Below are 25,339 nucleotides of genomic sequence, written 5' to 3'. Positions count from 1 at the left end.
TTGCAGGATAGCACCCCTGAACTGGTGGGAGAATTGTGCAGATCACCTGCCCCATGTGCCCTAACAATTCTGGAAGGGGGTACCACTCCAGGTGGGAGGGTACAGAGCCCCAAGGAGGAGGACCGGGTGTGGGAGAGCCCACCCCAGTCTTTGGTCCAGCCGCCAGGTACAGGCCTGGAGCTGGTGGGTCAGTGCCAGGATGACATACCTGACCTGACAGGAGGGAGAGTGGACAAAGGATGCCTAGCACCTGGGGCTACTGCCCCCCGCTCTCTGAGGCCACAGAGGTTTGAGAGCCCTGAGAGGCATGAGGCCTGGGTCTCAGCCCTGACTACTGTCAGTGGCCACTGTGATTTAATGATTGTCTGTTGGGACACACCTGTGAGCAAGTTATGGTTAGAGGCTGCACAGGTGGTGTCCACAGAGGAAGAAAAGGGTGCCCCATGGAGTAGCTGGGTGAACCCTGAGAGTATGGACAGAGGATTTGAAATAGGTTCAGATTGGCGTAGAACTGGAATGTGCCCCTGCTGTTGCGGGCCAGGTCCAGGTTCTATCGCCCAAAGCAGGGAAGCCCATCACAGTGGTGATTGGTCTACCATGCGTTTTGGCTGGAAGGGGGTTGTGTTGGACCTGGGCCTCTTGGCAGGGTCATCCCTAAACTTTTTGCCTTCCTCCAATACTCTCTCTGACCTATTTTTGTTGGTTTAACGACTCTGGGCACTTTACCACTGCTGACCAGTGCTAAAGTGCATATGCTCTCCCTGTATAAAGTGTAACTGTGATTGATGTTCATGATTGGTTCATTGGATTTACTGTCAGTCCCCAGTAAAGTGCACCAGGAGTGCCAGGGCTTGTAAATACCAATACTGTTAGTGGGCCTGCAGCGCTGGTTGCGCCACCCACACAAGCAGCCTTTTAAAATGTGTCTAGGGTCTGCCATTGCAGAACCTGTGTGCAGTCTGGTACTGTCATGCTGGCTGGGCAAGTGCACACACTTGCCAGCCCCTAAACCTTCCCTTAACTTCATATTAGTCACCCCTATGGTAGGCCCTAGGGCAGGGTGCATTGTAAGTGTAAGGTAGGACATGCTCTGATGTGTGTGGCATGTCCTAATAGTGAATTACAGCCAAATTAGTTTTTCACTATTGTAAGGCTACCTGCTCCCCTTAGGCCAGGATGGGCTGCTGGAATTATTACACTCTATAATCCCAGCAGAGTCAGGGAACATGGTACAAATTAATGTTTAGGATGCCTGAACTCAGAATAATAAAATATTTATTTTAGTAAAGTTTATTTTAATATCCTGTGTTTGCAAATGCTACTTTTAGAAAGTTAGCATTTGCTTGCCTAACCATTTCAGCCCGCCTCTGCAGTATGTGTATCTGACTGTCTGGGATGTGTGAGTGACAAGGCTGGGGGATGACAGGTGGTGAATGCAAGGATTACACCTTAGTGGGAGGTAGGAGTGCCCCTTGACTCTTAATCTGGCTATGCTCTGCCACCACAATGCTGGCTCCGCCCCCCTGGGGAGCGACTGATGACTCAGCCTGCACCTGACCCAGGAAGGGCGAAGCCCCATCATCAAGGTACTCCTGGCTGCCCCTGTCCACACAATGCTGGCTCCACCTCCTGTGGAGCGTCTGATGTGCCTGCCCTCACACTGAATGCAGAAGCCAGAAGTACCCCCAACAAGTGCTCAGAGGCTGAGAGCAGTTATGCAAAGGCCCCCCTGGCCTGTGAGAACAAAAGAAACTATGTATAAAAGTAGGAGCCCTGCTCCTTGTAAATTAGAATCCTGTTTTACCACAAAGGACCTCTGCCCGACTAGAAGGAGAAGAGATGCTGGAAGGACTGGCCTGCTGCTTGCCTTGCTGAGAAAGGAGAGGAGAAGACTTGCTAAAAAGACTTTGTTGCTTTGTGCTCTAAACATTCTCCAAGGGCTTGTTGGAGCTTGCCCCCTGACCTGAACCCCAGGACTAGTGGGTTCTTGGTGCTTCTGCTCGTCCTGATATTCGAGCCTGAGCCAGACTGCGCCCCTCATCGCCCCCTCCTAGGGCTGTGGCACTCGGGAGCTTGCCAGCCTCTGCCCTGTGAGAGCCTCGCTCCGACCGGAGTCGCTCTCTGCCCCCAGGCTTGGCTTCCTGCTCCTCTGCCCCTTGCCTGCTACTGGAGTGCCTTGAGACGCTTTTCCCCCCTCCCGCCGGAATTCCCTCTGTGGATTGTGATCCACGCCGGGTCCACAGCTGCACAGTCCGTGCCCTGTGACCCCGCTTTGTGATCCCAGAGATTGTCAGGCCGCGCCGCCCCCACTGAGGAGACCCCCGCACCGTCGTGCTAAGGGTCGCGGACCGCGCCTGCCTGATTGTACACACCCACTGACGTCCGGATCCAGAAGTGCCCCCATCGCCTGAGTCGCACTAAGCCTGTGCCACTCTTGCCAAGAAGAAGAAGTGTCGATAAATCACCATCGGGCTCGGGGCCCGCAACGTTTTATTTCCCCGTCAGCCTTCCCTGTGTCTTGGCCCAAGAGGCTCCTCTCATCCCTCCCTGCTCCTCAGTGCAGCCAGGAGCCCCCACCTCTGGACAAGGCCGGGGCTCCTCCAGGCTCCTCTCCTCGCCTGCTTGCTGCTCCGCAGCTCAGCCCCCACCTCTGGAAAAGGCCCAGGGTTTTTGAAGGCTCTCTCTTGTCTCCATTCAAAGCCTACCGCGAGATGCGTGAGAGTTGGTAGGGGCCGAGTCAGTTTCACCCTTGAAGGCAGGAGAGGCGCTGCAAGGCACGCCGAAGGCCGGGGAGAGTCCCAAAGCCCCAGAACAGATAGAGGCTTTCTTTTGAAAGGCAAGAACACGGAGAGAACTGTGAAATTTGAGACACCAAGGGAGATAAAACGTAACAGAGCTAATGTTGGAACATTGAAGTTCAGAAATCCGCAGTAAAAGCAAATTACCAAAGAACTTCCCCTTTTTGAACTGAAACTAAGAATCTTTGCCTATTTACAACCTGTGGTGCACCAGAAACGTTATTTGGTCTTATGATAAGTCTGACCTAAGAGATATATATATTTTACATAAAGAAGCGTATTTTTATATACTCGCAGCCTGGTGTCCATTTGTGGGGGGATTGGTATATTTTACTGTGTGTGTGATTACAAATGCTTAACTCCATAACGCCTGAAGAATAGCCTTGGCTGCTCACGCCACGCACCTAGAGGGTGAGCAAGGGTCATTCTAAGGGGTCATCCTTCGCCCTGACTTAGAGGAGAGGGTCCCTGCTTGTCACAAGTGCCTACTTGCGCCAACCAGAGACCCCCAATTCTAACAGGTCAGAATGGGATCAATGGCTGGTGTAAATACCAACAAGGAGGTCTTTAACGTCTACGGGGAAAAACACAATGCTCAAGTTTTAAATCTCCCCCCAGCGGCGACACCACACATAATCATTCTAGCTAATGCCCCCCAACTTTCCTCTGCAACTATAGAAAATTGGTCTGCACTAAGAAACAAGACCATTAACTGGCTGGGAAATAGGACAAGTTTAACAAACAAAGTTTTTAAAGAATTCAAGATGGTAAGGAGGGTGGCATGGGTGGGAAAGGGTACCAAACTATACAAAGGAGACTGCACAGTTCTCTCACTAGGCTCACCAACGTTAGTCAGGGAAGTCCTATTAAGAATGTATAAATTAAATGTACCAAAGTCTGGCATACAAGTACGCCCGCTGTTTTTTTTTACCAACCACACTCTGTCAATCACCCAACACATCATGGCGAACCAGGACGGAGACAAGATAGGTCACGTTATGGAACGGTTTTGTCAAACAGTTTTGCCCCCCTAGCTTCACTAGACGAAAATGATTGACATCCAACAGACAGAGGTTATAACTTACACAATAATACTCCTAACATGGATATAGTGGATGTTATTCCTCCACAGAGCCCAGTCTTAGAGGTACTGAGGGAAAAAACTGTTGACAGCCGAAGTTATCTTAATGCCTTAGGAGGTGGTAACATGACCCAAACCGAATATCAAACAGGATCATGTAGAATTCTTTTTTGGAACGTGGCAGGTCTAAAGAATAAGATCATTGACCCAGCCTGGCTGTCCTTTGTTAATAATTTTGATGTTTTGTGTCTCCAAGAGACTTGGGCGATAGAAAGTACACACATAATGGGGTTCAAGACATATCATACCCCTGCCATTCAATCCTCCAGCAGTAGGCCCAAAGGAGGGCTATGCTGGTACATTTCTAACTTACTGACTTACATAAGAGTAACATGGTTAGCTCAGAAATCTTTATCGAGACGGTTTTCATACAGATGAATAGGTATCATGCCATGCTCCTTGTTAATTTTTACAATAATGCCAAAATTGGGCATTTGGGCACCATATTAGATAAACTAAGTGGAGATATCGCCTACTTGGATTCAAAGCAAAACTTGGACATTTTACCTATTTGGGTTGGGGATTTTCCAGAGGAACCTCTCCAGTTGGGAGAGGGCAGACCTCTGGAAGGGGGTGCAGAGAGTGGGAGAGCCCACCTCTGACCCCGGTGGAACCTGAGGGGTTAAACCCTGGGTTGGAATGGCGTGCTAGGTGTACCCCTCGCCGGAGGAGGAGGAACCATAGGAGAAGAGGTAGGGGGAGGAGAGCCTTCCCTGAGACTCCTGGTCCACCTGAGGTTGTAGACCCTAGGCTGGAGAACCAGTGGCAGTCTAACCGTTTTGCAGACAGGAAGGGTGGAGAGTGGCTACTAATGTGCCAGGGGTTACTACCCCCCACTCTGTGAGTAGGCAGGAACCAGTGGCACCTAGAGGGCCTAGGGCCTGGCCGAGGACAGCTGGAGAGTACCAGTGGGGTAGCCCAGTTAGTCGCTACAGTAGTTTTAGAAGGAACCCCAGGGGTTCACCGTGGCGTAGAACAGGAGGGTGTCCCTGCAGTTGCGGGCCCGCGTCCGTGTTCTTTCGCCCCAAGCAGGGAAGTCCATCACGGTGGTGATTGTTCTCCCCTGCGTTTTGGCTGGAAGGCGGTTGTGTTGGACTTGGCCCTTCTGGCAGGTTCACCCCTAAACTTTTTGCTTTTAATGGTGACCTGGTGATGGTGATTTTTGGTTTGTGCGCACTTTCACTGTGTCCCAGTGGAAAGTGCGTGCGCACTCTGAGTGCATGTGATGAGATAGGCCTGCCCTCCCATAGGAATGCATGGGGAATGTATGTGTCCTTGGGAGTTCCTGATGCGTGGGGTGTACAGGTTCGAATTGGATATGTGCGAACTCGTGAGAGTGAATGCTTCGCAATGATGTATGTGGCATGAGTGTGTCTTGTGTACAAATGCCACTTCTAGGAGTTGGCATATTAATGTAAAATATGCCTGGCATGTGATTGGCTGGAGCTGGCTGGTGAGCCTTGCTCCAGGAAGGCTGGATGGGTCTGCCCGGTGGCGAGTGTGAGATTAGCATGTTGATGGCTGGGGAGGAGTGCACCTGGTCCCTGATGGGCCTGGACTTTCCCCACACAGTGCTGTCTCCACCCCCTGGGGTGCGACTGATGACCCTAGCCCTGCCAGTGAATGAAATGGGTGGTTGAGCTATCAAGGGTACTTAAAAACCAGCTGCGACTGGTTTCCCCCCACCCTGCACCTACAAAGGATCTATGTGTATAAAAATGGGGCTGTGTCCCCACAGATGTTGTTCTCTTCCAGGATCCTGCCTGAGGGGGCTGCTGCTGTTGACCGCCACTTGGACTGTCTCCCTGCCTGGAGACCCAGTGAGCTGGCTCTGGGCCCAGCCTTGCCCCCCCCTGCCTGCCTAGGAGGACTTTTGCTGGGCTTGTTGGTCCCTAGCGCCTGGGAGCGCTTTTGATTGCCTTTTAGCGCTTGAGAGTGCTTTATTGTGACCCAGTGCTTAAGAGCGCTTTAATTTGCTTACAGCGCTTGGGGAGCGCTTTATCTGCCTAAAGCGCCTGAGAGCACTCTGTTTTCTGTTAAGCGCCTGGGGGCGCTTTATCGTTCCCAGCCGGTGCCCACCCGGCATTGCCCCGAGAAATTGCCGCTCCCTGGACGGGAGCTCACCCCGGATACTGCCCCGAAGTCGTCACCACCGCCGGCCCGGGAGATTTCGAGCCGAGGGCTGCGCCAGCCCCCTTCGCGCTGGGATTGGTCCCTGGGCCGCGAGGATTCCTGCAGCGTTATTCCTGGGCCGCGCAGGGATTGGCCCGACCTCGAGGGCTTCCCCACGCGCACCCGGAAGTACTGGGAGCCCGGCAGTCTCTCGCTGGAGAGCCCCGCGCTGTCTGAAGGAGGAGGCGGCATCCGGCCGGAAAAGACCCCCGGGCCCGGTTGCAGCTGAGGAGGAGAGGCGGAGGGGGCCCGAGGCACATTGCGGGTGCCTGCCCCCACTGCAGAGAGAAGAGACGTGCTGCTGTCCTCGCCGCCCAAGACCCGGTAAGCTGAGACCTGGGCGGGTGGTTGTAGAACAGTGCGGGCCCTTCGCTCCAAGCCCGAGCGGCCCCGACAGTCAGTGGGCCGCTCCCACAAAGCTTTCCCGTGACGAGGAAGAGTGGGGGCATTTGTTGTTTCCAGCCTCCCGAGAGAGGTTCCAGGTATTTCTTCTGAGCCCACGAGAGGCTCCAACAGCGGCGCCATTTGTTGTCAGAGCCCCGAGAGGCTCGTGCCCCATGTGTTGAGGAGCGCTGAGAGGCTCCAGGCGGTGCTGCATTGGTCACAGGTCCCCACCCATCTCTGGGAGCCCCGAGGGGCCCAAGAAGGCGCCATTTGTCTTGAGAGCCCAGAGAGGCTCGCAGCGCCACATTTGTTCAGAGCCACGGAGGCTCAGGGCAGCATTTTGTTGATTAGGAGCCCGGCGAGGCTCACAGGGGCCATTCATTTGTTTAGAGCCCTGAGAGGGGCTCACGACGCCACAGTGGTTTTGCGAGCCTGAGAGGTTCAAGGTGCCCTAAGTGTTCCTGGGTCCCCCGTGAGGGACCCCACCGCCCAGTGAGGCTGCATCTGTGTTTTGAGAGCCCTGAGAGGCTCCAGCGTTGGCCCTCCCCATTGTCTGCACCAGTTGCCCAGCACTTTGTGGGCAACTGCCACGTTTAGGCCCCTGACTCTGGGACACAGGGCGTCCTAGCCCCAACAAGGCCAGAGGGCCTAGGGACTGCCACAGGTTGTGGCTCATGTGAAGTTTTGCGCAATTGCTCGTGCTTGCACCTCTGAATGTGTTTTTATACGTCACTTGCCTTCTTCTACACAGCTGAATGTTTTTATGCATCATGTGCCTTGCTCTTACACCACTGAATGTATTTTATGCATCATGTGTTATTTGCACCTCTGAATGTATGTTATGCATCATGTGTTATGTGTTTACACCCCTACAGGTATTGTGATACTTAGGTGGTTGTTTTTCTTCCTAGTACAGGTGGTGCTAGTGAGGTCCTGGTTACCAGTGATTGCTGGTTGTGTGCTATTTTGTGCAAAAGTAAATTTATATTCTATGTTCTAAGTGCTAATTCTACCTAGTGCTAAGTCCTAAAGTGCTGATTCTTGACAGTGGTCCAGGTGGCCCTGTCTTGTAAATATCCCTTGTAAATTCTCCCCGTGCCTGGTGGCACATTGTAAAGTGTGTGTTTTATCTAATGTGTTTTGGTGTAATATAAAGGCTATTTTTATATATAACCTTGTGTGGAGTTTCGTTTGTGGTGGGCCTTGGGTGTTGTTGCTGGGGTGCGTGCGCAAAAACTTAACTCATATCGCCTCCAAGTTTAGCCTTGCTGCTCGTGCCACGTTACCTAGAGGGTGAGCAGGGATTATCTTGGCGTGTAACTCCCTTGCCCTGACTTAGGAGGGTGGTCTCTGACTGACTTTGGCGGAAGCCCTGGCCAGCCAGGGATCCAATTTCTAACAATGGTTAAAGTCGCTACTCAAACAGGGAGGTTGGAGGCAATGTCGCCCTGCTTTCACATATTTGCAGATGTTGGTTAGTTTTGATTCCATTGGTTCCATGGTAGGATTCTTAAAGAGTGTAATATGGATCAGGAAAGTTACTAATCAGTGAATCCAGGGAAAAGCCTATTAGAAAATCTCTTAGGAAGCACTATATGTTTATAACTACTTCTATGAACTTGCTAGTATAATTAATTGGATCGTTGTATATAGATGTACTTTAATGCGATATTAATTGATGATTTTTTTCTTCTTGTATGTATGCTTTTATGATTTTATTACCTGAAATCGAATAAAGCTCATTTTGATTTGAGTTAGAAGATTTAAAGCTGCTCCGCCAGCTGGCATTGGCATGTGTGGGAGAGATGTTACATTTTCTCACACATTAGAGATCAATTTATTAGTACACTTTTACCAATTGGAAATAAGCCAATCAAACAAAAGACTTTTACGGGTCAGAGTACATGCACCGAGGCCTGGAATGCAGGGTCCACAGGCACTACAGTCATTACACAGCACAGGAACCGTAGAGCAAAAAGTATACGGGGAGCCTGCAAAAAGAGTTTCTCTCACACTTAACTACATGATTAAGCATTGGTCTTGGCTTTTTATAGTATAGCATTTCACGTACTCATGAAATAAAAATAAATCTTTTTTAAAAATAGCAATGATAATAAACAGCTTATTGCAAGCTACGGATCTCCATACGCCATGATGTTTCTTCTTGAGAATTAGTTACAGGTCAGTCACATTGCATTCAGGATATAACATGGAACTTTGTCACAATAAGACCTTTTTGAATCGTGCTTTGTTGTTGCAAATAAGGTTTTATTACACATTTATTTTCAGTTAAGTGTCTACATGTGTGCATATGAATTTATGATACAAGAAGTATTTTTTAAAAAGGAAAAATAGTTGTCATTGCGCGGGGACAATGTTGTCATTGCAAGGAAATCTTAGAAAGTGAGTGAATGGGGTAATTTGGACATTAAAAAAGCTCTTGATCCGATACCATGGCGATGATTATCTTTACATTTATACTTTTGACAATTACACACACATTTCTATTTACCAGTCTCATACCCCAGTGCAGGGCAAGACGGCAATGTTTATAATATGAAGAAATTGTCAAATAATAGAATACATAAGATGAAATAGAGGACTCTTATTGTCTATTGGATCTGACTTCTGGATTTGCTCTAGTATCTATTCTATCTCCCAAATGCTGATATATTTCATGTCCCCATGCTTCACTAGTATTCCACATTCAAGGCTATGAGTTTTCTACAATGAAAGTATTCTAAGATTATTTTACAATATCTGCATTCTTGTGAAGCTTTTCTCACGAATGCCACAATGAATTGCCTTTATTGAGGGTATCCGAGTGAAGTTTTTTCTAGATTTAGAACAAAGGAAAGGTTTCTCTCATTAGTATGAATTCTCTGGCAGTGATTTCTTAACCGTAACGCTTTCCCTCTGTTCTGTGCATGGATACGGTGTCTCACTAGTGTGGGTTATTTGATGTCTTAAGAGAGCTTTCTTCCTAGTGAAGCCCCTCCAACATTCAGTACATCAATGCGGTTTCTCACCAGTATGGATTCTCTGATGCTTCAACAGCGTAGCCTTCTCAGTAAAGCTTTTCCCACATTCTGTACACTGATAGGGTTTTTCACCAGTGTGAGTTCTCTGATGATTGAACAAAGTGCTTTTCACAGAAAAGCTTTTCCCGCATTCTGCGCAACAATAGGGTTTCTCACCAGTATGGATTCTCTGATGGGTGAACAGTGTACTATTATGAGTAAAGCTTTTGTAGCATTCTGTACACTGATAGGGTTTCTCCCCATTGTGGATTCTCCGATGCGTCAACAATGTGCCCTTCTCAGTAAAGCTTTTCCAGCATTCTGTACATTGATAAGGTTTTTCACCAGTGTGGATTCTCTGATGTTTCAACAAAGTGCTTTTCATAGAAAAGCTTTTCCTGCATTCTGCGCAATGATAGGGTTTCTCACCAGTATGGATTCTCTGATGGGTCAACAGCGTACTATTATGAGTAAAGCTTTTGCAGCATTCTGTACACTGATAGGGTTTCTCCCCATTGTGGATTCTCCAATGCGTCAACAATGTGATCTTCTCGGTAAAGCTTTTCTCGCATTCTGTACACTGATAGGGTTTTTCACCAGTATGGATTCTCTGATGAGTCAACAAATTGCTTTTCACACTAAAGCCTTTCCCACATTCTGTACACTGATAGGGTTTCTCACCAGTATGGATTCTCTGATGCCTCAACAGTGTACCCTTCTGAGTAAAGCTTTTCCCACATTCAGTACAGTGATAGGGTGTCTCACCAGAATGGATTCTCTTATGCCTCAATAAATTGCTTTTCACACTAAAGACTTTCCCACATTCTGTACACTGATATGGATTCTCTGATGCCTCTACAGTGCATTCTTCTGCGTAAAGCGTTTCATGCATTCTGTACACTGATAGCGTTTCTCCCCAGTGTAGATTCTGTGATGTTTCAACAAATTGCTTTTCATAGTAAAGCTTTTCCTGCATTCTCTGCAATGATGGGGTTTCTCACCAGTATTGATTATTGGATGCCTCAACAGCGTACCCTTCAGAGTGAACCTTTTTCCAAATTCTGTGCAGTGTAAGGGGTTCTCTCCAATATGGAATCTTTGGTGTTTCAACAAACTCTTTAAAATGGTCCATAAAGACGAGCTCTTATATCATAGGGTGTGTATCCAGGTCCAATCTACAACCTCCAGCCGAGGGTTTTCTCAGTCTCTATACACTGATACAGTTGATCATCTGGTGCTGTCATGCTGCACGTCTCTTCATCAGGTCATTCGATTCTGTGAATGAGAAACAAATCTGTGAGGAGGGGAATGAAATCAAAGGGACTATAAAAAGACAGAGAAACTGGATGAGGAAGGAGTGATTTTGAAGAGAAAGGCAGAGAAGGAGGGAGGAGAAAAGCAAAGGGATCTTCACTTGAGCTAGGTTTAATGTCACAGAGCATAAACGTAGAGTACCCTTTTCTGATTGCAACTGGTGAACTCCAGCAATCCGATCAGAACTGATCAGACTGTTCAGTTTTGAGAAAAAAAAACTCAACATGAAACTTAACTGATTTCTAGACCAGCTACAGCACTAGTGCACCCAAGATTGAACAGTAACTTCTAGGACTAGTAGAGTGTGTGGGAACCATCCACTGACTCAGACTCCAAATACCAGAGTCCTGGAAGCACCACTGGAACTGCCTTAGGATCTTATTGACTTTGTGAAGTAAACTTCCATAATGCAAGTAATATTGGATTACTTCTCTGAACAAATTAGCAGTATTTCAGATCTAAGGAGTTGTTTCAATCCATTGCAGACATACAATGTCCTAAGTCAAGATAGTTATCTCCCATTAAGCAGCGATGTGAGGACGTCATGCCATTTCAAAAATCTATAAAGAGATATTGCAGTAGAATCTTTCTCCTCTTGTCTCGGATTGACTCCAACTGGGCAAGAAAGCATAAAACAACCAACAGAGAACAGACACAGACAACTGGTGTCTAGAGAAATATATATTCTATATTTACTAACCCACTACTAGTAAACAACACACATCAGTGAATCAGTTGGCCTAAAGGCTAGGGCGGACGACCTCGAATCTGGGGAACTGGGTTCGAGTCTCAGCAATGACGCTGAACATCCTGTGTTTTTGGGCAAATCACTTAATCTCCGTGCCTAACAAAAATGTATGTGTCCTCATGTAATGCAACTGGTGCTATGTTAAGCGTTCTGATACCCGATTGGGGCCAAGTTCAGGCTATATAAAAATCTGTAAAAAAAAAAGAAATTCATAAATCACGCAAGCACACATGGGAGTACAAAGCCAAGAATTATTTATGATCCTAACACAAGCAGCCCTACCTCGCAGAGCACATGTGGGATCCAAGACAGCCATGGCCTGGTACTGTGAGGATGGGTAGACAATATCCTTCTCTCGCCAGAAAAGAATCAAGGACCATGAGAGCCTTTCCAGCCTTGCAAAGTAAGTTATACCCCTTAGGAAGCCAACTCACACCCATCAGCAATCATTTCCTGATCGTGTACACCCACCATCAGACCATGCTGTTCCAAGGGAATAGGGGTTGGGGTAAGAGGCGTGATAAAGGTTCAGGGAGATCTGGGAGGGTGACACCCACCTCTGCATGGAACAACTGAGCATGCTCACCAAAGAATTGACTGCTGGGCAAAGAGTCACCTCCCTAAGATTGAGCATGTCGGGGAGTGTCTGACCACCTCCCTCATGCATGGACTCAATTTTGCTACCTTAGTAGAGAGGGGATTTTCGAGATGCAAAATAGAGACCTGGTCCTACACAAACCCCAGACAACCTTTCACTGTAACATTTTCTACACAACCATTTTGCCACAAAGTCCCTCACTCTTTATGCACACATTTCCAACACACCAATAATTATTTCCCAGCTCTCTATGCATTCCACACATACCAAGGGAGGAACACAAACATTCCAAGGTTGATACCCCACAGGGTAAAAAGGACTTTCCAGAGAGAGCTCAGATCTACAGCCATGTAGGGTCTGACATGATATGTGCCCTGATCTGCATGGGTGTGAACAGAAATTATCACCCTCCTCAGCACACCAAGAAACACAATGTGCCCACTAATCAGTCCTGGCAGAGGGGTAGCGCGCCACCAGGATATCGTCTGCCAGTTTATCTGCAAATCAAGAGTGCTTGCATATCCTTGCTCAGTCTCGAACCATAAAGATGGAGACATGTTTTTTCAGGTTGTATTCGTCGAAGCATTTTAAGATTCAATACAACTTAAAGTGAACACTAGATGTGCAAGTGATTTCCAAGGTACCTTGCTGTGCGAGATGATTAGAAAAAGAAGACTGAATGCATACAGTGATTACAAAGGTACAATACAGGATCAGTACAGTGTATGCACTAGTCTGTGACCAATTCATATTTTTGTATATGGGAGACTTACTGCATTCCCAATCAGGGTCCTACCCCATTCTTAGTGATGCCTCATCTTTCTCCACAGTAATATCCAGCCACAATCCTACGCGGGATCGATGCCCCATCTATCAGTGATGTCCCAGCTCTCCCAAGACCTATGGAAATACGCCAAAGTCATCCCTCTTTTGAAACTAGCCTTGAATGATGCAGCTCGGCCAGGAAACTATCAACCAATTTCTCTCCTGGCGTTTCCATTGTTCAGTGCTCCACTGATGCTACAGGGAGCTCAGAGGAGCACTGGGGCTTCAGGGAGCTCAGAGGAGCATTTAGGCTGGAGGGAGCTCAGCCTGACCTGCTCACTCTACGTGAGCTTCTCACAGTTGCTGCACTGAGGCAGATTTAAAAGCTTTCATCAGACCTCAGGACTGGAGTGGAGTACCACGCATCAAGCAGCCGTGACACACAACACCAGTTAGCAGGCAGAAGAATACCTTAGAAGTTGCCACACTCCCCTGCTCCTCGTGCTATGTTCACAGCTCACTTTCTGCAGGGCCCAGCTGCCAGCCCTGCCTGTTTTGAAAGATGGAGTTCATAGTGGGCCAAGAAGAGGCAGATCGAGCACAGGGACGGCCATCACTTGACCTTCTTTGCTGCTCCAGTCCAGTTTCCAAGTAGCAGGCAACAGACATGCAGCTATTGCCGTCTACAGCAGGTCTTCACAATCCTTGTTTTTCTAACACCCATTGAATACTCTCTGTAAAGAGTACCTTCCATAAAGGAAAGTTAGTTCAGTAAGGACAGTATCCAGTCTCTTAAGGCTGAAAAGGAATGATTACAAATAAAATAAAGTGCTGCAATAATGCTGCAAAATTTCAAATTTTTATGTATGCCACAATATCCTGGGGGGTCTGCTCAGTGCTCCTCTGAGATTCCTGCAGCCTCAGTGCTCCATTGAACCCCCTGAAGCTTCTAAGCTCATCTGAGCTTCTTACAGCATTAGTGCATCCCTGAGCCTCAGTAATCCTCTCAGCCCTCTGCACCATCTATGAGCCCTCTACAGCCTCAGTGGTCTTCGGAGCGCCCTGTAACCTTAGTACTTCTCTGAGCTCCCTGCAGCCTCAGTGCTCCCCAAAGCTCCCTGCAGCCTCAGTGCTCCCCTGAGCTCCCTGAATCCTCAGTGCTCCCCTGATCTCCCTGCATCCTCAGTGCTCCCATAAGCTCCCTGCATCCTCAGTGCTCCTCTGAGATCCATGCTGCCTAAGTGGCCCACTAAACCCCTGTAACCTCATTGATCCTGTAAGCCGCCTGCAACGTCTGAGCTTCCCATAGTCTCAGTGCATCTGGGAGCTCCATGCAGCCTTGGTGCACATCTGAGCCCCCTGCAGCATCAGAGCTCCTCTGAGGCCTCTGCAGCCTCAGTGCTGCAGAGGAGTAGTGAGGCTGCTGGGGAGCACCGATGCTGCAGGGGCTCAAAGGAGCTGCAGGGAGCTCGGTGGGGCAATGAGGCTGTAGATGCCTCAGAAGAGCACTGAGGCTGCAGGGATCTCATAGGAGCACTGAGGCTGCAGGGAGCTCGGAGGAGCACTGAGGCTGCAGGGAGCTCGGAGGAGCACTGAGGCTGCAGGGAGCTCAGAGGAGCACTAAGGCTGCAGGGAGCTGCTCAGACGTGAGTCCCTTGCTCACTTTGCCACTGGATTCAAGCAAGCCGGGCTGAAGACGGCTGGAATGCCAGAAAGCGGTCCTCTGAAGCTTGTTTCCGGTCCAGGGAAGGCATGGCTTGGCAATTCGGGCTGGACTGTTCCCATGAGGCACAGGGTCAGACTGATTTGCATATAGCCACGTCTGAACTGGGGTGGCAGAGTGGGCTAAAGAACGGTGATGGATCAAACCCAGATCTTTTGACTGGGTGTGAGTGTTTGATTGGTTCAGATGCTCCGTCCATCACCACCCCCCTTTTGTACCAAAGAGGACTGAGGCAGCAGGGAGCTCAGAGGAACACAGAGGCTGCTGGGTGCTCAGAAGAGCACTGACGCTGCAGGGGGCTCAGAGAAGCACTGAGGCTGTAGAAACCACAGAGAAGTACAGAGGCTTCAGGAGCTCAGAGGAACACTGAGGCTGCAAGGGGCTCAGAGGGGCACTGATGCTGCAGGGAGCTCAGAAGGGCACTGATTCTGCAAGGGGTAGACCTTCTGGATATGTACAGGGGTTAAGCACAATGGGTCTGGTCAGATGATTTTGATACTGTTAATGGAGCTAGGATGGACTGGATTGGTTCAGGCTCATTTCAATTGATGTTAATGTTGTTAGAATGGACCATATAGTCAAGATTTTGCGGGGGTGGTCAGGTGGTGCTATAGTGGTGCTGTGCTGTTGCTGAGTAATGGTGAGGTGGTGCTGAGTGTGGCTGAGTGACAGTGATAGATAGATAGATAGAGTGAGGGCGATAGCTAGATAGAGTGAGAGCGATAGAGTGAGGGCGACAGATAGATAGAGTGAGGGCGATAGATAGATAGAGTGAGGGTGATAGATAGATAGAGTGAGGACGACAGATAGATGCCCTCAGATAGAGTGAGGGCGACAGATAGAGTGAGGGTGACAGATAGAGTGAGGGCGATAGATAGATAGAGTGAGGGCGACAGGTAGAGTGAGGGCGACAGGTAGATAGAGTGAGAGCGATAGATAGAGTGAGGGCGAGAGATAGATAGAGTGAGGGCGAGAGATAGATAGAGTGAGGGCGAGAGATAGATAGAGTGAGGGCGAGAGATAGATAGAGTGAGGGCGAGAGATAGATAGAGTGAGGGCGAGAGATAGATAGAGTGAGGGCGATAGAGTGAGGGCGATAGAGTGAGAGCGAGAGATAGATAGAGTGAGGGCGAGAGATAGATAGAGTGAGGGCGAGAGATAGATAGAGTGAGGGCGAGAGATAGATAGAGTGAGGGCGAGAGATAGATAGAGTGAGGGCGAGAGATAGATAGAGTGAGGGCGAGAGATAGATAGAGTGAGGGCGAGAGATAGATAGAGTGAGGGCGATAGATGGATAGAGTGAGGGCGATAGATGGATAGAGTGAGGGCGATAGATGGATAGAGTGAGGGCGATAGATGGATAGAGTGAGGGCGATAGATGGATAGATTGAGGGCGATAGATGGATAGAGTGAGGGCGATAGATGGATAGAGTGAGGGTGATAGATGGATAGATTGAGGGCGATAGATGGATAGATTGAGGGCGATAGATGGATAGAGTGAGGGCGATAGATAGAGTGAGGGTGATAGATAGAGTGAGGGCGATAGATAGATAGAGTGAGGGCGATAGATAGATAGAGTGAGGGCGATAGATAGATAGAGTGAGGGCGATAGATAGAGTGAGGGTGATAGATAGAGTGAGGGCGATAGATAGATAGAGTGAGGGCGATAGATAGATAGAGTGAGGGCGACAGACAGGCAGAGTGAGGGCGATAGATAGAGATAGAAGTGTCTCAAGAATAGAGCTATCCCAGACAGACAGCTGTGCGCATGACCAGGGTCCCTGAAAAATGCCCTGGGAACTACCAGCGCAACTGACTGCACATGCAATAGCATCATTCGAGAAGGATGGATGAATACATGGATCAGTGAGTGGATGGATGGATGGATGGATCTGTGAGTGGTTGGATGGATCCATGAGTGGATGGATGGATCAGTGAGTGGATGGATGGATCCGTGAGTGGATGGATGGATCCGTGAGTGGATGGATGGATCCGTGAGTGGATGGATGGATCTGTGAGTGGATGGATGCATGGATGGATAGATCCGTGAGTGGATGGATGGATCCTTTAGTGGATGGATCAGACAGTGGATGGATGCATGGATGGATGGATGGATAGATCCGTGAGTGGATGTATGGATCCTTGAGTGGATGGATGTATGGATGAATGAATCAGAGAGTGGATGGATGGGTGAGTGGATGGATGGATTAGTGAACGGATGGATGGATGAATGAGTGGATGGATGATGAATGGATCTATCAGTGACTGGATGGATCAGTGAGCGGATGGATGTATGGATCAGTGAGTAGATGGATGATGAATGGATGGATCAGTGATTGGATGGATGCATGGACGAATGGAGGGATGGTCAGATGGGTGGGTGGAGGAATGGATGGACGGAAGGCTCAGTGAGTGATGGATGGACGGATGTGTGGTCGGAAGAATGGATGAGTGAGTGGATACACGGATGGATGTATTGATGAATGGTAGTGACCGAGACAACTCAGAGCACAAAGTACACAATCAGTGCCTGTGTCTATGCTAGCCTCACGCACAGGTGCGAAAATGCAGGATCTGGGTTCTGCCTATATGCTATCTGCGGGGCTCAGCCGCTGCTCACCCTGCTCCCTCCCCTGTGTGCAGCAGGAGCAGCTGTGCAAATAAATAAGCCTCGAGTTAAGGCACTTTATGTCACCCCCGCCGGTCTGCTGAAGTGGCTGAAATTGGCCTCCCTAGAATGGGAGGCGCTCCGCAAGAGTAAGATAAAACTAGAAAATGTTGCTATTCATCTTCTACACAACAGATAGACCTTGTTTGGGAATGTAAATCTTTACTGAAGTGGCCATAAACACAGGTAATATATCCCAACGTGCTATATACTCCCAAATTTGTATCTCTGATTTTATCTCAAGTAACCTTTTACCATAATGGTGTACCTTTTATCATTAAGTCACAGACGGTACAGGGGGGTTACTGGTATAAGTAGAAGCTATCTCTGGAGTAGACGTTTTTGATTCAAATCAGTTTACATCAGGCAAAAATGAGGCAACGTTCTGCCTTATGCAAAATGCCAAAAAGTGCACATTTCATGTAATACATTGTTGCCAAGATTACAAGGGCACAAACAAAAATTTCACAAAAAGCCTAATCAAGACCTGACTGACTCAAGCCTGTTGCTTAATGTGGAAGAGGTGTGGTGCAGCGGCCAGGGCGACTGACTCCAAAACCTGGGAGTTCGCGGTTCGATCCCCGGTCCCCCCTTTTTTTTTATACATACGTCAGGTATAATAATTATTATTATTAATAATAATAAGAATGCAATTGTAACATACATGCAATTAAAAAACAAAGTAGCAATAAAATATGAACAGCTCATATATGTTGACTTGCAACAGAACCTATGAAAAATAAAAGATATAACTTCTGGTTCATATTATGGCAACACACAACCTTCCCTGAACAACATAATATTTATAACTAAAACTACTTCACTTAAGCGTATTGAATACACCACACCCTACCGTCACTTAAATGTACTAAATATGCCACACCCAACTATCACTTAAACATACTGAATATGCCACACCCAACCATCACTTAACAGTATTGAATATGCCACACCCTACCATCACTTAAGCATACTGAATATGCCATACCCGAATGTCACTTACCTATACGGAATTCCTCAGACACTCTACCACCTTTAATGGTTCAGAGAAAGAACTTTTACCGTTTGGAACTCTGCCTGCCTTCTTAATACAGACCCATTCTTCTTCAGACAAACCAACGCCAGTACAAGCATGCTTCTCATTATAATAATCCTTATAAACTTGTTACGCCTTTATTATGCTATTCCCCACTTCCTCAGCAGATCATACCACCTTTCTAGACTCACTCATCCAACCCAAGTTGTCCTTAGTATACGGTTTCCCACTTCTCATTAATTGAAAAGGACTATATCCAGTGACAGAAGAAGGGGACATATAAGCTCAAATAATTTTCTTTACTTTAACTAACCAGTCGTTACTCCCCATTTCTGCCAATTGATTTGAGACCTTGCCAACTCTGTTGAACCTCTCAACAGTACTGTTACCTGCTGACACACTGATGTAACGCATTCCTTTGTAAGTACTCGTTAGCCATGACAGGCTTAAACTGCTCACTCAGCGGCAGTTCCTCCTCAAGGGCGGAGGAGCCCCTCCCCGCCTGCTGGGTGTGTAGCAGTGAATGAACCTCAAAAGCATTAATAAAACAGTATCACTCTCATTACCATTTCTAGGCTGGTGCTTGCTATCAGCGAGTTTGGGGGCGGAGCCAGGATGATTCCTGCTTATTGACAGAGCAGGATGACAAGAAAAGTGCGGAGTTTGCAAGTCGGATTGGCTGGCAGTCTTGCGATTGACCAGTCCAACATGCACTCTTCTGCCCACAACAATCCAGCAACTGAATAACAGCCAGGGTATTGAAGCCACAGACCACCGTCACAAAAGGAACGCTGGGTTGGACTGCTCCATCCAATCCTGGCGCTTCTCATGCTGAAAACAGGATTGGGTAGTGTGCAGAATTGGTTAGGTTTGCGTTAGAGTGACTAAACAGCAGACTCAGAGCGCACAGGCGTTTGCAGTGGACCTCCCTTTGTGGAGAAGGTCAACTAATTTTACCCGCACCCTGGAAATCTCCGGTGGTGGTGAGAGCCCCGTCCCTCACCTTCCCCTTGGACGGGACTACTTGTTCTTGGTTCACAAGAATAAAGTAGATGAAGAACCGGACGACTCTGAGGCGGGTTTCACTCTATTTCAAACAAATGACAGTTGTTGTCACGCACAGTGACTCTCCATTCGATGCCGCTGAGTCCCCAATCACCACACCCTCATTGATAAAGATCTTCGGAGCTGTGGTATATTGTGATTTAGGTGACATCAGTAGCGCTACTTGCACAATGAGCTATGTAACCACAGATACAATTCCAACCCTGTTCTCATCTTATTTGCTCCAGTTCCAACTAGCTCCTTATAAATGTCTTGGAAAGGATTTTGCGCTTGAAAGAAGGCCAGCTCGCGCACCCATTTTGAAAGGCACACACGTGCACAGATTTGCATGGTTCACTTATGCTCGAACACAGACACATGCACACACTAACATTTTAATTAATGAGAAAAAATGATTTTACCTCTCATAAGTGCTCTAATGTGTGTTCATTGCAGAGCTGCGCACTCTGTGAAAGGCCTTGAGTTAATGAGGTTTCGGCTGGTCTCTCTGCGTTACAATTAAGAAAAAAAACGGAGAGAGAACATGAGCTTCAGAAAGAAAAAAAGAATGCAATGCAATCGGTGTCACCTTTGGGACCTTTTATGTATTTAGCTATGCAGCACATTAGCCTGGGTGCTGAAACATCTAATGGTCTTTAACATGGAGGGAAAGTAAGCACCAAACTGCATGACACGCCAGGTATGGGAACACATGGAGAAAAATATTGACTTTAAGCGGGAAATAGTATAGTTCAAAACTCTAGTTTTGTTTTTAAAATAAAATCAGGGCCTTCGGTAGCCATATCACTGAAAATACAAGATTTCACAATTTCTATGGACTTGAATCTAGAGAATGCTAACCACACTTGAAATCAATCCCATGTCAGAGGTGAACCTCCTAAAAACAATGATTATTTATTTTACAGGAAGTAAAGTGGATAAGTGAAAATACTTAACACCACACAACAGAGCATTCTAATATCTTCTGAGCCAGATATATAACCCCAGTTTTAAGACACATAATTGATAAAGCACTATGAAAGAACAAGGGAGTCCGTCAAACAATGGCAGCCTCAAATGTTCCATCGAATGTGAAAAAGATGCAGAACAAGACACACAACAATGTTACACATGCACTAAATGTTTTATGATATCTATTTGCCCACTGTCCTAGTTTCTGAACAGTCCTGTGATCAACGGAGGAGTTGTATTGAGTTTGTGACAAAGCAGTCAAGGGAGGGACGATATACAAAGACAAACGTATAACTTGGGGACTGGGGTTATACACCTTTGTGAGTCAAGCCCCCCAATTCAGTGTCATGGGGGGAGGGGTGGAGAAGTGAAGACACAAATGATCAGGCTTAGTGCCTCTGTGATACCTGCTGTAGCGTCCCTTCAGTGTCCTTACAAATATATGCATTCTCTTGGGAACAGGAAAGACAGAGCCAGCAGAGACTTGGCCTCTCTGTACTCAAAGGCGCTCTGTCTGCACTTCCCAGTGACCGCAGCCGTCTGGACCCTCTGAGAGAGTGATTGGATACTCCAGGCACACCCCTTCATCCCAAGAGTGAATGAATACTCCAGGCACACCCCTCCATCCCAAGAGTGAGTGAATACTCCAGGCACACCCCTCCATCCCAAGAGTGAGTGAATACTCCAGGCACACCCCTCCATCCCAAGAGTGAATGAATACTCCAGGCACACCCCTCCATCCCAAGAGTGAGTGAATACTCCAGGCACACCCCTCCATCCCAAGAGTGATTGAATACTCCAGGTAGACCCCTCTATTCTAAGAGTGATTGAATACTCGTGGCACACCCCTCCATCCCAATAGTGATTGAATACTCCAGGCACTCTCCATCCCAATGCTTTTCACCCGGGTCTCCGTTCCTCACCTGTCCTATCCGGGACTCCTCCGATACCTTCTGATCAGGTCCCAGCCCCGCCCTGCGGCCCCAACAGTCGCTGATTAATATTGTTTTCACTTGTTGCACAAAGACTCCTACCGGAAGTGAAATGGAAACCGGAAAAGCGTCACTTGCCCAGGTCCCCTTACCCATTGGAGTAGGCGGCTCAGAGGAGCGGCCAACCGTCACCAGTGTCGGGAGCAGCTGCCAATGACACGCGAGTGACGTCACCAGCCCGGAAGATTGGCTCGATGCACTTCCGATGCAGAAAGAAACGAAAGTGAGACAATTGAATGAACACTGGAATTTGCGGCTCCATGTGAAGCTGTTGCCGGACATATACCCCTACGCATAGGGCGACCAGGCGTCCCGGGTTTTGCCAGGACAGGTCCGGGTTTCAGCAGCTGTTACAGCAGATATCGGGAAATGAAGCTTATGTCCCGGTTTTTAGAGAGAGTCGACCGAAAACGTTGGGAGGTGTCCTTTTATGTTTCCCAAAGCAGGGATAGTTTGCAGCTGTGATCAGAACGCAATTTAATTAACCGGCATGTTACTGGCTTAAAAAATTGCATTTGGTTTGTGTAATCTCGGCTGAGGAGCGCTGTCATTTTCTGTGCTCGGTTGGAGTAAATTGCAGTCCTATTTTTCCGGTTTTTGGCTTTCAAAGTCTGGTCACCCGAGCAAAGCACAGGGCGCTAATGTGATGGGTAGAAATACATGGTACTGAGTGACTTGAGCTGAGGGGGTGTCTCTCGCGAGCTACTTCCCTGAATGATGGAGTATAAAAGTCACATTGTCACATGCCTAATGCACAGGAGGGTGGGTGCAATGAATGGTGCTGTGCCTAGGCCACTCGATTAGTGCCTTGCCCAGAGCTCCTCGCATGAATGCCGCGTTGCATATAAACCCACTCACGTGGATGAATGTTGCTATGAATATGGCTAATTATACTTGAAAGAGAACTACACTATGGCAATGACTGGTCAGGTCTAACAACATGAAGGGTGCCACAAGCAACGACCACTTTACAACAAATAACAGTACTGGTGCCCCTACAAAATCATCTGAAATATCCGTGCTATAAAAAGGTCGAACAATTAGTGGGTTATTAGTGAAAGGTCTATCCTTGGGCTCAATACATAGTACAAATGGGACTCGCTCCAAGACTCCTCACATATGAATGAATAGGACTCCTCGCACATGAATGAATGGGGCTTCACGCTAGCCTCCAGCAGTTCGGACACTACAAAGTTAGAAGTATATTTACTCATCCACCGTTCTTTTCCAGCCATTTGCAGTTCCTCCTGCGCCAGGTAGTGGCTCAAAACCCCCGCCAGTCTGTGGGGGTCTCTGCACAGCCGCTGCTCCTCTTAACCAGAGATCCAGCGAATGCGGTGAGCGCCACCGCCTGACCCCAGCTAAGGCCGCCTCGTCGCCCAGCTGCTGGGCCAGCCGCTGCCAAACCAGGGTGGGCTCGGTCCTGCCGGCCTCCAGGGCACAGAAGGGGGTGGTAATGGACGGAGCATCTGAACCAATCAAACACTCACACCCAGTCAAAAAATCTGGGTTTAATCCATCACCGTTCTTTAGCCCACTCTGCCACCCCAGTTCAGACATGGCTATATGAAAATCAGTCGGACCCTGTGCCTCATGGGAACACTCCAGCCCGAACTGCCAAGCCATGCCTGCCCTGGACCAGAAACAAGCTTCCGAGGACCGGTTTCTGGCATTCCAGCCGCCTTAAGCCTGGCTTGCTTGAATCCAGTGGCAAAGTGAGCAAGGGACTAACGTCTGAGCATACCCTGCCACACTTATGGTCGCCAAAAGCGGTACAAAAGGGGGTGGTAATGGACAGAGCATCTGAACCAATCAAACACTCACATTCAGTCAAAAGATCTGGGTTTAATCCATCACCGTTCTTTAGCCCACTCTGCCACCCCAGTTCAGACTGACTGATTTGCATTTAGCCATGTCTGAACTGGGGTGGCGGAGTGGGCTAAAGAACGGGGATTGATTAAACCCAGATCTTTTGACTGGGTGTGAGTGATTGATTGATTCAGATGCTCCATCCATCACCACCCCCTTTTGTACCGCTTTTGGCCAATATAAGAGTGGCAGGGTATGCTCAGACGTGAGTCCCTTGCTCACTTTGCCACTGGATTCAAGCAAGCCGGGCTGAAGACGGCTGGAATGCCTGAAACCAGTCCTCGGAAGCTTGGTTCCGGTCCAGGGAAGACATGGCTTGGTAGTTCGGGCTGGACTGTTCCCATGAGCACAGGGTCAGACTGATTTGCATATAGCCATGTCAGAACTGGGGTGGCGGAGTGGGCTAAAGAACGGTGATGGATTAAACCCGGATCTTTTGACTGGGTGTGAGTGTTTGATTGATTCAGATGCTCCGTCCATCACCACCCCCTTTTGCACCACTTTTGGCCGCCATAAGTGTCGCAGGGTATGCTCAGACGTGAGTCCCTTGCTCACTTTGCCACTGGATTCAAGCAAACCGGGCTGAAGACGGCTGGAATGCCAGAAACCGGTCCTCTGAAGCTTGTTTCCATTCCACGGAAGACATGGCTTGGCAGTTCGGGCTGGACTGTTCCCATGAGGCACAGGGTCAGACTGATTTTCATATAGCCATGTCTGAACTGGGGTGGCGGAGTGGGCTAAAGAACGGTGATTGATTAAACCCAGATCTTTTGACTGGGTGTGAGTGTTTGATTGATTCAGATGCTCCATCCATCACCACCCCCTTTTGTACCGCTTTTGGACACCATAAGTGTGGCAGGGTATGCTCAGACGTGAGTCCCATGCTCACTTTGCCACTGGATTCAAGCAAGCCGGGCTGAAGACGGCTGGAATGCCAGAAACCGGTCCTCGGAAGCTTGTTTCCGGTCCAGGGAAGACATGGCTTGGTAGTTCGGGCTGGACTGTTCCCATGAGGCACAGGGTCAGACTGATTTGCATATAGCCATGTCTGAACTGGGGTGGTGGAGTGGGCTAAAGAACGGTGATGGATTGAACCCGGATCTTTTGACTGGGTGTGAGTGTTTGATTGATTCAGATGCTCCGTCCATCACCACCCCCTTTTGTACCGCTTATGGCCGCCATAAGTGTCGCAGGGTATGCTCAGACGTGAGTCCCTTGTTCACTTTGCCACTGGATTCAAGCAAGCCGGGCTGAAGACGGCTGGAATGCCAGAAACCGGTCCTCTGAAGCATGTTTCCGGTCCACGGAAGACATGGCTTGGCAGTTCGGGCTGGACTGTTCCCATGAGGCACAGGGTCAGACTGATTTTCATATAGCCATGTCTGAACTGGGGTGGCGGAGTGGGCTAAAGAACGGTGATGGATTAAACCCAGATCATTTGACTGGGTGTGAGTGTTTGATTGATTCAGATGCTCCGTCCATCACCACCCCCTTTTGTACCGCTTTTGGCCGCTATAAGTGTGGCAGGGTATGCTCAGACGTGAGTCCCTTGCTCACTTGGCCACTGGATTCAAGCAAGGCGGGCTGAAGACGGCTTGAATGCCAGAAACCGGTCCTCGGAAGCTTGTTTTCGGTCCAGGGAAGACATGGCTTGGCAGTTCGGGCTGGACTGTTCCCATGAGGCACAGGGTCAGACTTGTTTGCATGTAGCCATGTCTGAACTGGGGTGGCGGAGTGGGCTAAACAACGGTGATGGATTAAACCCAGATCTTTTGACTGGGTGTGAGTGTTTGATTGATTCAGATGCTCCGTCCATCACCATCCCCTTTTGTACCTCCTCCAGGGCACAGCAGGAGTCTTGGAAGAAGTCCTGGTGCGGCTCCAGCACCTCGGCAGTCACCCTCATTAGTGTGCTGGCCTTGGGGCTGACTGGTGGCTGTGAGCTGGAGGGGCCAAGGCTGCAGTGTCGGAGGTAATCCTCCAGCAGCTGGGAAGTCTCCTCGCTCAGACAATCAGGCATGGCAGGATATAACAAATCCTTTTTTTGCGCTCAGTTATTAATATGGAACGCGGAAGACAACACATGTTACCCTTG

General features: G+C 48.5%; 1 pseudogene; it reads right to left on the bottom strand.

The window, feature by feature from the left end:
* Nucleotides 1-8,742: 8,742 nt before the first annotated feature.
* LOC147725002 (uncharacterized) overlaps nucleotides 8,743-25,339 on the bottom strand; it is an 82,404-nt pseudogene continuing 65,807 nt past the window's right edge.

Source organism: Lissotriton vulgaris, chromosome 4_1 (genome assembly GCF_964263255.1).
Source record: "Lissotriton vulgaris chromosome 4_1, aLisVul1.2, whole genome shotgun sequence".
NCBI classification, from domain to species: domain Eukaryota; kingdom Metazoa; phylum Chordata; class Amphibia; order Caudata; family Salamandridae; genus Lissotriton; species Lissotriton vulgaris.
Note: the sequence above shows the minus strand (reverse complement) of the source record. Positions and strands in the feature narration are given on the sequence as shown.